Here is a 7529-nt window from a genome sequence, read left to right on the forward strand (position 1 = left end):
TACCGGGCGTGAGTCGTGCTTCGGTAGCTCAGTTGGTAGAGCACTTGCCCGCGAAATGCAAAGGTCCCGAGTTCGAGTCTCGGTCGGGCACACAGTTTTAATCTGCCAGGAAGTTTCATATCAGCGCACACTCCGCTGCAGAGTGAAGATCTCATTCTGGAAACATCCCCCAGGCTGTGGCTGAGCCATGTCTCCGCAATATCCTTTCTTTCAGGAGTGCTAGTTCTGCAAGGTTCGCAGGAGAGCTTCTGTAAAGTTTGGAAGGTAGGAGACGAGGTACTGGCAGAAGTAAAGCTGTGAGTACCGGGCGTGAGTCGTGCTTCGGTAGCTCAGTTGGTAGAGCTCTTGCCCGCGAAAGGCAAAAGTCCCGAGTTCGAGTCTCGGTCGGGCACACAGTTTTAATCTGCCAGGAAGTTTCATATCAGCGCACACTCCGCTGCAGAGTGAAAATCTCATTCTGGAAACATCCCCCAGGCTGTGGCTAAGCCATGTCTCCGCAATATCCTTTCTTTCAGGAGTGCTAGTTCTGCAAGGTTCGCAGGAGAGCTTCTGTAAAGTTTGGAAGGTAGGAGACGAGGTACTGGCAGAAGTAAAGCTGTGAGTACCGGGCGTGAGTCGTGCTTCGGTAGCTCAGTTGGTAGAGCACTTGCCCGCGAAAGGCAAAGGTCCCGAGTTCGAGTCTCGGTCGGGCACACAGTTTTAATCTGCCAGGAAGTTTCATATCAGCGCACACTCCGCTGCAGAGTGAAAATCTCATTCTGGAAACATCCCCCAGGCTGTGGCTAAGCCATGTCTCCGCAATATCCTTTCTTTCAGGAGTGCTAGTTCTGCAAGGTTCGCAGGAGAGCTTCTGTAAAGTTTGGAAGGTAGGAGACGAGGTACTGGCAGAAGTAAAGCTGTGAGTACCGGGCGTGAGTCGTGCTTCGGTAGCTCAGTTGGTAGAGCACTTGCCCGCGAAAGGCAAAGGTCCCGAGTTCGAGTCTCGGTCGGGCACACAGTTTTAATCTGCCAGGAAGTTTCATATCAGCGCACACTCCGCTGCAGAGTGAAAATCTCATTCTGGAAACATCCCCCAGGCTGTGGCTAAGCCATGTCTCCGCAATATCCTTTCTTTCAGGAGTGCTAGTTCTGCAAGGTTCGCAGGAGAGCTTCTGTAAAGTTTGGAAGGTAGGAGACGAGGTACTGGCAGAAGTAAAGCTGTGAGTACCGGCCGTGAGTCGTGCTTCGGTAGCTCAGTTGGTAGAGCACTTGCCCGCGAAAGGCAAAGGTCCCGAGTTCGAGTCTCGGTCGGGCACACAGTTTTAATCTGCCAGGAAGTTTCATATCAGCGCACACTCCGCTGCAGAGTGAAAATCTCATTCTGGAAACATCCCCCAGGCTGTGGCTAAGCCATGTCTCCGCAATATCCTTTCTTTCAGGAGTGCTAGTTCTGCAAGGTTCGCAGGAGAGCTTCTGTAAAGTTTGGAAGGTAGGAGACGAGGTACTGGCAGAAGTAAAGCTGTGAGTACCGGGCGTGAGTCGTGCTTCGGTAGCTCAGTTGGTAGAGCACTTGCCCGCAAAAGGCAAAGGTCCCGAGTTCGAGTCTCGGTCGGGCACACAGTTTTAATCTGCCAGGAAGTTTCATATCAGCGCACACTCCGCTGCAGAGTGAAAATCTCATTCTGGAAACATCCCCCAGGCTGTGGCTAAGCCATGTCTCCGCAATATCCTTTCTTTCAGGAGTGCTAGTTCTGCAAGGTTCGCAGGAGAGCTTCTGTAAAGTTTGGAAGGTAGGAGACGAGGTACTGGCAGAAGTAAAGCTGTGAGTACCGGGCGTGAGTCGTGCTTCGGTAGCTCAGTTGGTAGAGCACTTGCCCGCGAAAGGCAAAGGTCCTGAGTTCGAGTCTCGGTCGGGCACACAGTTTTAATCTGCCAGGAAGTTTCATATCAGCGCACACTCCGCTGCAGAGTGAAAATCTCATTCTGGAAACATCCCCCAGGCTGTGGCTAAGCCATGTCTCCGCAATATCCTTTCTTTCAGGAGTGCTAGTTCTGCAAGGTTCGCAGGAGAGCTTCTGTAAAGTTTGGAAGGTAGGAGACGAGGTACTGGCAGAAGTAAAGCTGTGAGTACCGGGCGTGAGTCGTGCTTCGGTAGCTCAGTTGGTAGAGACCTTGCCCGCGAAAGGCAAAGGTCCCGAGTTCGAGTCTCGGTCGGGCACACAGTTTTAATCTGCCAGGAAGTTTCATATCAGCGCACACTCCGCTGCAGAGTGAAAATCTCATTCTGGAAACATCCCCCAGGCTGTGGCTAAGCCATGTCTCCGCAATATCCTTTCTTTCAGGAGTGCTAGTTCTGCAAGGTTCGCAGGAGAGCTTCTGTAAAGTTTGGAAGGTAGGAGACGAGGTACTGGCAGAAGTAAAGCTGTGAGTACCGGGCGTGAGTCGTGCTTCGGTAGCTCAGTTGGTAGAGCACTTGCCCGCGAAAGGCAAAGGTCCCGAGTTCGAGTCTCGGTCGGGCACACAGTTTTAATCTGCCAGGAAGTTTCATATCAGCGCACACTCCGCTGCAGAGTGAAAATCTCATTCTGGAAACATCCCCCAGGCTGTGGCTAAGCCATGTCTCCGCAATATCCTTTCTTTCAGGAGTGCTAGTTCTGCAAGGTTCGCAGGAGAGCTTCTGTAAAGTTTGGAAGGTAGGAGACGAGGTACTGGCAGAAGTAAAGCTGTGAGTACCGGGCGTGAGTCGTGCTTCGGTAGCTCAGTTGGTAGAGCACTTGCCCGCGAAAGGCAAAGGTCCCGAGTTCGAGTCTCGGTCGGGCACACAGTTTTAATCTGCCAGGAAGTTTCATATCAGCGCACACTCCGCTGCAGAGTGAAAATCTCATTCTGGAAACATCCCCCAGGCTGTGGCTAAGCCATGTCTCCGCAATATCCTTTCTTTCAGGAGTGCTAGTTCTGCAAGGTTCGCAGGAGAGCTTCTGTAAAGTTTGGAAGGTAGGAGACGAGGTACTGGCAGAAGTAAAGCTGTGAGTACCGGGCGTGAGTCGTGCTTCGGTAGCTCAGTTGGTAGAGCACTTGCCCGCGAAAGGCAAAGGTCCCGAGTTCGAGTCTCGGTCGGGCACACAGTTTTAATCTGCCAGGAAGTTTCATATCAGCGCACACTCCGCTGCAGAGTGAAAATCTCATTCTGGAAACATCCCCCAGGCTGTGGCTAAGCCATGTCTCCGCAATATCCTTTCTTTCAGGAGTGCTAGTTCTGCAAGGTTCGCAGGAGAGCTTCTGTAAAGTTTGGAAGGTAGGAGACGAGGTACTGGCAGAAGTAAAGCTGTGAGTACCGGGCGTGAGTCGTGCTTCGGTAGCTCAGTTGGTAGAGCACTTGCCCGCGAAAGGCAAAGGTCCCGAGTTCGAGTCTCGGTCGGGCACACAGTTTTAATCTGCCAGGAAGTTTCATATCAGCGCACACTCCGCTGCAGAGTGAAAATCTCATTCTGGAAACATCCCCCAGGCTGTGGCTAAGCCATGTCTCCGCAATATCCTTTCTTTCAGGAGTGCTAGTTCTGCAAGGTTCGCAGGAGAGCTTCTGTAAAGTTTGGAAGGTAGGAGACGAGGTACTGGCAGAAGTAAAGCTGTGAGTACCGGCCGTGAGTCGTGCTTCGGTAGCTCAGTTGGTAGAGCACTTGCCCGCGAAAGGCAAAGGTCCCGAGTTCGAGTCTCGGTCGGGCACACAGTTTTAATCTGCCAGGAAGTTTCATATCAGCGCACACTCCGCTGCAGAGTGAAAATCTCATTCTGGAAACATCCCCCAGGCTGTGGCTAAGCCATGTCTCCGCAATATCCTTTCTTTCAGGAGTGCTAGTTCTGCAAGGTTCGCAGGAGAGCTTCTGTAAAGTTTGGAAGGTAGGAGACGAGGTACTGGCAGAAGTAAAGCTGTGAGTACCGGGCATGAGTCGTGCTTCGGTAGCTCAGTTGGTAGAGCACTTGCCCGCAAAAGGCAAAGGTCCCGAGTTCGAGTCTCGGTCGGGCACACAGTTTTAATCTGCCAGGAAGTTTCATATCAGCGCACACTCCGCTGCAGAGTGAAAATCTCATTCTGGAAACATCCCCCAGGCTGTGGCTAAGCCATGTCTCCGCAATATCCTTTCTTTCAGGAGTGCTAGTTCTGCAAGGTTCGCAGGAGAGCTTCTGTAAAGTTTGGAAGGTAGGAGACGAGGTACTGGCAGAAGTAAAGCTGTGAGTACCGGGCGTGAGTCGTGCTTCGGTAGCTCAGTTGGTAGAGCACTTGCCCGCGAAAGGCAAAGGTCCCGAGTTCGAGTCTCGGTCGGGCACACAGTTTTAATCTGCCAGGAAGTTTCATATCAGCGCACACTCCGCTGCAGAGTGAAAATCTCATTCTGGAAACATCCCCCAGGCTGTGGCTAAGCCATGTCTCCGCAATATCCTTTCTTTCAGGAGTGCTAGTTCTGCAAGGTTCGCAGGAGAGCTTCTGTAAAGTTTGGAAGGTAGGAGACGAGGTACTGGCAGAAGTAAAGCTGTGAGTACCGGGCGTGAGTCGTGCTTCGGTAGCTCAGTTGGTAGAGACCTTGCCCGCGAAAGGCAAAGGTCCCGAGTTCGAGTCTCGGTCGGGCACACAGTTTTAATCTGCCAGGAAGTTTCATATCAGCGCACACTCCGCTGCAGAGTGAAAATCTCATTCTGGAAACATCCCCCAGGCTGTGGCTAAGCCATGTCTCCGCAATATCCTTTCTTTCAGGAGTGCTAGTTCTGCAAGGTTCGCAGGAGAGCTTCTGTAAAGTTTGGAAGGTAGGAGACGAGGTACTGGCAGAAGTAAAGCTGTGAGTACCGGGCGTGAGTCGTGCTTCGGTAGCTCAGTTGGTAGAGCACTTGCCCGCGAAAGGCAAAGGTCCCGAGTTCGAGTCTCGGTCGGGCACACAGTTTTAATCTGCCAGGAAGTTTCATATCAGCGCACACTCCGCTGCAGAGTGAAAATCTCATTCTGGAAACATCCCCCAGGCTGTGGCTAAGCCATGTCTCCGCAATATCCTTTCTTTCAGGAGTGCTAGTTCTGCAAGGTTCGCAGGAGAGCTTCTGTAAAGTTTGGAAGGTAGGAGACGAGGTACTGGCAGAAGTAAAGCTGTGAGTACCGGGCGTGAGTCGTGCTTCGGTAGCTCAGTTGGTAGAGCACTTGCCCGCGAAAGGCAAAGGTCCCGAGTTCGAGTCTCGGTCGGGCACACAGTTTTAATCTGCCAGGAAGTTTCAACGGAAGAAAATGGTTAAATGTGTGATAATTGATGTGCAGCAACGTCTCCCTCTCTCAAGAATGCATCATCAACCTACTACTAATTCACACCTCATTAATAACCCTCTTAACCAAACAGTCCATCCGCTCTCTATCATCCTTTAATGCACATCCATGTCAGTTTAGAGGCAGATGGCTCTACTTTCCAGGAAAGCATCTAAGACAGCATTCAACTTACTGGTATTGCTATAACCTCAATAGACATGCATTAAATTATTGTTAAAAACTATACAGCAACTGTTCTGTAAGGTATTTGTTAGCTGGCACCTCAGAGTTGTGACTGGTGGAGAGTACAGAGAAGCACATTGTACATACTATTTGTCAGAGCTTAAAACATGTAAACAGTCTTGCACAGGGCCAAACATGAGATCCATTTTGTGGTTGTATATTGCAGCCATCCCAGCTGGTAATACAATGCTCTTTAGCTAAGAACACTCTATAAAAATTTATAAGGCGTTTGCCAATAACTTTGAGGTCACACCTGGGCTTGTGATCTGAGATATATAAATTTATTACTCGACATTCGGTGGTCATCGACGTTATATATTCCATTCCAACTGTATTTTCGCTGTAGAGGAAAAAACGGCTGTTTTCCTGGTTCCTGGTGCTTCCATCTCAACTTTTTCTCCTATTCTTCTTGCTGTCACATACTCGCTCCCATGTACAAGAATTGTCTCGCACCAAGCAGAAGACATGCAAGTATTCCCTCAATTTCCCCCACATGTTGGGTTATTTTCCCTCAGCTTATACGTATTTTCCGTCAATTTTCCCAATTTTATCGATTTTGTCACTTCTGGCCATGGGATCATAACATCACCTCTCGCCACGTCTTCTAAAATTGGTTGTAAATGTAGTACAGTTGTCAACACCTAGCACAAATGCACTATTCTTCTGGTCAGACGGTATATTGTATCACTGTACTTGATTGCAGGCAGTCTTCCAACCATATGTTCTGCAATTGCAGTTCATTTGCCCTGTTTTCTGTCTCTGTGCATGTGTCACCGATGACTTCCATGCACCCGTCCTCCTGCAGATGGATCCATTGGACACAGAATACATCTCCAGACATTATGTGCATCTGGAGTGATCTTGAGCACTTGGAGAGGCGGCGTGAGTAAGACTGGTGCACTACAGTTTTTGTTGAAAAGCAGTTACAGACTCAGCTCACTCTGTTCCTCCATAAGAGGTGGAATGTAGTGGTTATAGTACCATCCCACTTCTGATCAGTTGCAAATTAAATAGAGGACAGTGTTGGAGGGAGGTTTGGTCAAAGACAATGTGGTATTTCAGACTCCAACTTTATCCTAAGAGACTAAGAATGCTCTGTGACTCCCATCTGCTTAGGGAAAGATGGGCAATCGCAATCATAAATTACGCACTGTGATCAAAGTGCTAGAAATATGTAGATCGGAACAGGGCGCTATCTGTTATACTTTGGTGTATATGTTCCACAATTAACCATGACTGGATATACTGCACATTCATCTATCTCCATTTGCATTCTAGCATATGCTAATCGCAAAATAGTGGAGGGGTGGTTTAGTGATAATATAGAAATTGGGAAGCATGCTGTCAATGTTGAAAATATGGAAAAACTGTTAACACTGCTAAAATTGATTGCACTATCACCTGTGGTGCTTATTACAGTACATTGTTCCAAACCGATGGTATCTTTTCTATTTCATCCATCCACTGGTATGTTGTTGATTACCACACAATGAATAACTGACATCACTTGTTTGAGATGTAGAGAGTCTTGGTAGGAGTAACATGTTGCCGGGATGGCCAGCACTGAAACAGTGATTACGTATATGACTGCAATGTAAGGAATCAAGGAAGACCTAGACATATGTTATCAAGTCACTGTGGAAGATGAGTTTAAATGTAGAGGTCATCAATCATCTCCAGATAGCTGATGCCACAAACACTTCCAGTTTCCATATGTCACGATGTCTTCCACATTTTTTCAACAGGAAACACTGCCTCTGTCTTATTTCAACCTTCCTGTGTGTTGTGGTAGCAACATAGTTGACACCATGTGAAGTCCAGCTTTCAGTGAGAGACAATGGATGGAGATGTGGTAATGTCGAATTAGTGGTTTAGCACCTGACACAGATCTCACAGTCGTGGTGGAAAAACGGAATGTATGGTGGTGTACAAAGCTGTAGTCATACACTGCTTGGAGGTGTTACAGGAGAAAAAATAATGTATCAAACAACAATACAGGGACCCTTTCTTATGACTGATAGTCTGT

The 7529-nt window shown here is 48.7% G+C and overlaps 2 non-coding genes across 2 annotated transcripts; both read left to right on the forward strand.

The window, feature by feature from the left end:
* Positions 1-1521: 1521 nt before the first annotated feature.
* Trnal-caa lies at positions 1522-1596 on the forward strand. Its single transcript has one exon. It is a non-coding gene; the product is annotated as a tRNA-Leu (tRNA).
* Positions 1597-3929: 2333 nt separating this feature from the next.
* Positions 3930-4004, forward strand: Trnal-caa. The gene has a single exon. It is a non-coding gene; the product is annotated as a tRNA-Leu (tRNA).
* The last annotated feature ends 3525 nt before the right edge of the window (positions 4005-7529 follow it).

The sequence above is a fragment of the Schistocerca piceifrons genome, chromosome 4 (genome assembly GCF_021461385.2).
Source record: "Schistocerca piceifrons isolate TAMUIC-IGC-003096 chromosome 4, iqSchPice1.1, whole genome shotgun sequence".
NCBI classification, from domain to species: domain Eukaryota; kingdom Metazoa; phylum Arthropoda; class Insecta; order Orthoptera; family Acrididae; genus Schistocerca; species Schistocerca piceifrons.